Raw genomic sequence first — 6000 nt, 5'->3', positions numbered from 1 at the left:
CTCACCTTGAGGCCGGAGGGGGTCGGTGACGGGGACGATGGCGGGGATGATGGAGGGACTCCTTGATTTCCGCAAAAACAAAAACCCTACAAGCTATCAACTAATGAAATGCACATGCCTTGCATAGTGCTCTCCAATTTGAGCATTCAAAATAGGAGTAGTTCTCCAATTTAAGCATTCAAAATAGGAGTAGTTCTCCAATTTGAGCATTCAATAAGCAAAATCAAATAGTAAAATAAATTAGTATTCAAATTAGCATGCATTCAATAAGAAAAATTAAATCATCTCTTGCGCCCGTACATTGTCGAATATTATCACTAATACATCTCCAATAGTATCATACATATAACATCACTAATACAGCTAAAACCCTAGTGAACGACGGGTATCGGCGCGGGCGGTGGACACCCAAAGAGAAGGAACCATCACAGGATCATAGCTCCAGTGAGATCCCTGAAGAACCTGCCAGGTATTGGAGAACCTGCCCTCCAACGCAACCATGTAGCGACAGACGTGCTCGTCCTCCTCGCTGACACAGTGACGTACCACCTCCGCGGGGTCCTCAAGCCTCCGCACCGTCACTGGCCCACGCGACCGCCACCAAAGAAGGTTCGGGTCAACGACGGGCTGGCTACTCACCAAGCTGTGCCCCCGAAAGGTAGCATCTCCCGGTACCAGCCCGGCGGAGCCCAATTCAAGTTTAGCAGCAGCGCGTTTTGCTAGTACGCGCTACTGCTAAAGTGATAGCAGTAGCTCCGTTTTCCTACACACTCTATTACTAAGTAGCGGTAGCGCCTCATTTTGTCCAGCGCTACTGCTAAGATACTGTGTATAAGGTTTTCCCTAGTAGTGGATGACGCAGTCGCATGCACTGGATGCGGCGACAGTCGTGCCACCGTGCCGGCGTGGAGCAACTCGCCACTCCTCATCGATTTGGCCTCGAGCGGTGAGTTGCTGAACGACGCATCGGCTTGGGTGGGCAACTGGCTCCGTCTGGCTAGGCGAGGTAGGTGGAGCAGTGAGCTACCTCGCTCGTATCCGGCGGGCTCGGCGGGCCACCCATCTGGTGTGTATGCCGGAGAACTGCTCTTCGGAAGTCATCCGAAGAGTGGAGAAAATGGTAAAGGAGGAGATTGGGGGGGGAGGGATGCGAATTTTGCCCGGCCTGACCTCATTTAAGTAGAGGGCGGATGGGAGGAGCTCGGCCGACGTTGCGTTTAATCCTGCCTCGCTCATGAACGGACGTGTGGCGGGAGTAGGTTTCTTGGCTTCCCCGCGGGGGTTAATGGAGGTGTATGAATGCGGTGACGAGGCATGTTCAGCCATGCGGCCGGCACCCTCGGCCGGCGCGCCACTTCAATGGATGAGGTAGTGAGAGGTCATGTCTGCCCTGAGCCGCCTTCAATGCGGAACGACGCGCTCTATAGCGGCACGAATGCGGGCTGCTGGCGTCGGGCGGGATGCACGCGCGGGAGGGTGAGGGCTTTTTGGTGGGCAGGACGGTCAGAAGTGGGCTTGGGATCGGTCCGGCCTCCCGCAAATCTACCCCACTTTTGTCTCGGTTTGCGAGAAAAATCACGTCCGGACCGCCCTGTGGACCGATACAGGTCGGAGTTGGATGGCTTCCGTGGTCCGGGCAGCGCGGTCCGGACGGTTGCGGAGGTTTGAGAGTTAGCGTTGGAGATGCCCTTTGGTCAAAGTGTAGTAAATTTGACCATATTTGTAGAAATAATCTTTTATTCTTAAACTTGAAAAAACCAACAAAACTTTGACTCTAGACAAAAATTATGCACCTTATATTTTGAAATCTCTGAACTTGATCAAACATTCATAACTTCCATTTTGGAAGAAACTTATACACCTTGTATATATTTTGAAAAACGGTGAGTGCAGTAGTACTATTGGAGAGAAAGAAGTTTCCTCGGTCAATTCTCTCGCTCACCGGACCCAACCACGCAGGATTCCTACGAGCGGTGCCTGTGCATAGATCGAAAAAAGCTGCCGTCGGCAAATCGACGAGCAAGCGGGGGAGCTGCTGCTGCATGCCCTGCGCAGACGCGTCACGTACCCCATCGTGGGATCACGCATAAATTCTGTTTGCAACTTGCATGGCTGACCATCGATCTGTAGTCGCTCTCATCTAATCATTCTCCCGTCGCCGTCGAGCTCCAGCTTATTCCTCTTGGATTTGCAGCTAGCGCACGTGCTGTACAGTCCGGGGCTCCTGTCGGCAACGAAGGGATGCAAAATCGTCGTGGATTCGGTCGCTGGTTTCCCCCGGCGGTGCGATATATTCGAGAATGTGCGGCGATTGGAACAGTCCTGTCCTGACGATGGTGCCAAAATTACGTATATGCGTCTTGTGTATATATCGCACCACCGTCTGGGTACATGGTCACTGGTCAAGAGAAGGTCTTTCTTTCTGGCCCAAAAAGATCTGGTAGATATAGCAGTCACCCGGGTTCATTTCATACCAGGTAGCACCATGGGTGGTGGGCTAGCCACAGGGCCGGTCCTGAGATTTCGGGGGCCCGGGGCGAAACTGAAATTCGAGGGCCCCTAAGACAAGGACCAAAATAATAACCAATATTTGAACGACAATATCAAGTGACATCGTCCGTTAAGGCGAGTGCATGAAAACTACTCCCTCCGTTCGAAAATAGATGACCCAACTTTGTATTAAAGTAAGTACAAAGTTGAGTCATCTATTTTGGAACAAAGAGAGTATCTAACAGAGCGTATATGAAACCAAGCCTCGCCGTGAAAAATGCAGAGGTTGTGTGAGCGTTAGCACATTAATATAGATGTCTTATATACATGAAATATTGTTAACACTTAAAGTCAAACAATGTTCATATCAATAGAGAACATACCTTCTGAAATCGCATCTTCACGGTAGCCGGTGGGCATGTTGTGTACGTGCGGTCTCCTCTTGACGCCTCGGCCTCTTGCCTCCTGGCGTGGCTGCCTGCTATCAATTTTTTGGAAGAAAAAAAACAGCAATCAACCGCGAACATAATTCACAATTTTGTACGAGGGAAAAGATCCAATGATAGCTTAAACATTCTTCAGAAATCAGAACTACCTAAGAAGGCTAATATGAGTCCGTCAAATGTCCACCCAACTCCTAGATGCGACCTTGCTGAATGAAATCGAGAAGATAAAAAGATACTGCTGCCTCGTGCCCCATACTTTATTTGATTTTGCTGCTGCTCTAAATGTTCCTTCCCTGAAAGTTCATTATAAGCATCATCTCTACATACGAGTCATGAGAGGGGGAAAATAATATGTTGTTAAGCTTTCCATCTTCATCACAGAACGGGTATACAAGGGAAACAGAACACAGATTAGATCATATCGTAGGTAGGAGGAATCAGAGATGTGTGGACAAGGGGGGAATCAAGAAGGAAAGATGGGATTGCCGTTGCTGCATACTAATTGGTCGGCGCGGAAGAGATGCACGAACGGATCGACGAACTTGTCCCACAAATCAAAGTACACCATCGATGCGGCAGAGTAGGCCAGAAGCTAGGGTTTCGCAATGATATGGCGTGACCTCGTCGGATCTCAGGGTTTGCGGGGATGAGCAATAGGGCGATCTCTGTATTCGCGTACATCGCCTGCCCTCGACTTCTGCGTTGGACGGTTGGGCTACAGGCAGCACAAGCCCAGGTGGGGTCCCCTTGATTTCGAGGACCCGGGGCGGTCGCCCCTGCCCCCCCCCCCACCCCCCTCCCCGAAATCACTAATTAAGGAGTACTCGTTGTAAAGAACACTTCATCTTCCCAGGTCACGACAAGTGACGCACATGCAGCGCGCCACTTGTCGCAACCTGAGAGTTTTCTTTTTTTTGTAGATTCATTTATTCAAAATGTTTTATCTCTTAAACCGTGCGTCCAAATCTCAAATCGTTTTCATCATTGGATTCCTCGCGTCGAGATCTTCAAAACTAGATTCCATGTTGATAGGTTTTGACGAACTTTTTTTCACGAAAAAAACCGGACGAAAAAAACTGGACGAAAAAACCAACCGGGAGCACGGTTTTTTCCCTTTCCGAAAGAGGCACGCCCGTGCCTTTCGCGAAATCACAACCGTGCCTCTCGTGGAAGCAAAACCGTGACTCTCGTGGAAGAAAAAAAAATAGAAAACGCGTTTATTTTTCGTTTCCGAAAGGCACGGCCGTGACTCTCGCGAAAAAAACGTGACTTTTCACGAAAGAAAAAAAAAGTAAACGCGTTTTTTTGCGCAATTTTTTTTGGTCGAAACGCTAAGGAAGACCGGGGAAAAACCAAAATGTCGAAAAAACCCGGGAAAAAACCATTTAAAAAGCCGAAAACGCGTGCGGAAAAATAAAAATAAAATAAAATCTGGAGGGAGCGTCCAGAGCGCGACACGTGGCGAATGGCTGAGAGCGCGCCAAGTGGCGCTGATCGTTGCGAGGCTCCCGAAGGAGCGCTCGTTAACTAGTAGCTCTCCCCCCCCCCCTCCGGGCCAGGCCTGGCTAGCCAGCCTTAGTTTTATCTTATTTAAAATTGATGTCTAGTTTTCTGTAGAAATTATTCATTTTTGAAATGGGTCAAATTCATTGCCCGATTTGGATTACCCATTACTCCCGCCATTCCATAATATAGTGCATATATATTTTTTTTAAAGTCAAGCTTTATAAATTTTGACCAAGTTTACGGAGAAAACTATTTATATCTACAATACAAAATATATACAATACTAAAGTATGTCTTGTGATGTATCTCAGAATACGTATTTGCTATTCTAGATGTATTTGTTTTTCTCTACAAACTTGCTCAAAGTTTAACTTCTAAAAAATATATACGCACTACATTGTGAAATGGAAGGAGTATTAACGTTGATATTTATCCTTTTTTTGTTGTCTCGGACTATGTTTCAAATTTAGATTTGAAATGATATAATATGGTTAGATACTCCTTTCCTGTTTATTGGGCTCATCTTACAAATCACATCAACTAAGGATGACCTACTTAAGTGCTAGACAACACGTTAATGCTACATGCATGACTCTCTTGCTCCTTCATGCATCGGTATATTATTCATTGAGAACAAAAATCTGACAGAATTTAATATGGACATAGCTATATATGCATGTTCCCAATACAATGAGCCTTAGAATTATTATCTTTTTATGTTTGAGATATGCCCTCTAAACCGGAAGGGGGATTATATGTTGTGTTCATCCATTAATATATAGAATCTTCTAAAGCGTTAAGCCCTGCTACGGAGAATAGTGCAATCGGTGTACCAGGAGCTCTAGTGCAAACATATATGGTTTCCCGGAGAAACGACCAAATGAGAGATGATGTTGAAGTTCGGTACTTTAATTACCTGGATCATAAGTGTGTACCAAAGAAGTTTGATCAATGAATTGGTTCCGGTAGGCGTTGGACTAAGTATGTGGTTTTTCTTTCCACCGTATATCCAGCTTCGGTCCATTATGCAGGTAGCACATACGACTATAACATTACTAAGACAAAAAAAAAACTATACAAACCTCAATTTCTCCTCCCTCCCCACTCCCCAGTTTTGCCAACTACCCATTTTATACCAAATTCCTATATATCTAAGAAAGACCTAAGGTTCCCTGTTTCACCTCCTAGATTTACACTCGACCCTTTGTCCAAGTAGTTCCTCCCATTTTCCCATTTGGTCCTCGCCCCTTTTGCTTTTTCTCACCTGTTTTGCTGGAAAACCGCCTCAACTGGTCCACATCTTATTGAATTTAAATCAAAATTTCTTTGGTAAGTCAATAAATGTTTACCAAATAAAATCCTGTTTTTTAAATACTTTTATTAAGAATAAATAGGAGGTAAATCACATATTACTAATCTACTAGAATATTTATGTCCCCATTGCAATGCACGGGCAATTATCTAGTACTCCTCCGTCCCAAAATACGTGTCTCAACTTTGTACTAACTTTAATACTAAATTGTACTAAGGTCAAGACATTTATCTTGGGACGGAGGGA

The sequence above is a fragment of the Aegilops tauschii genome, chromosome 2, assembly GCF_002575655.3.
Source record: "Aegilops tauschii subsp. strangulata cultivar AL8/78 chromosome 2, Aet v6.0, whole genome shotgun sequence".
Lineage (NCBI taxonomy): Eukaryota > Viridiplantae > Streptophyta > Magnoliopsida > Poales > Poaceae > Aegilops > Aegilops tauschii.
The sequence above is the reverse complement of the archived record's forward strand: the minus strand, read 5'-3'. Positions refer to the sequence as shown.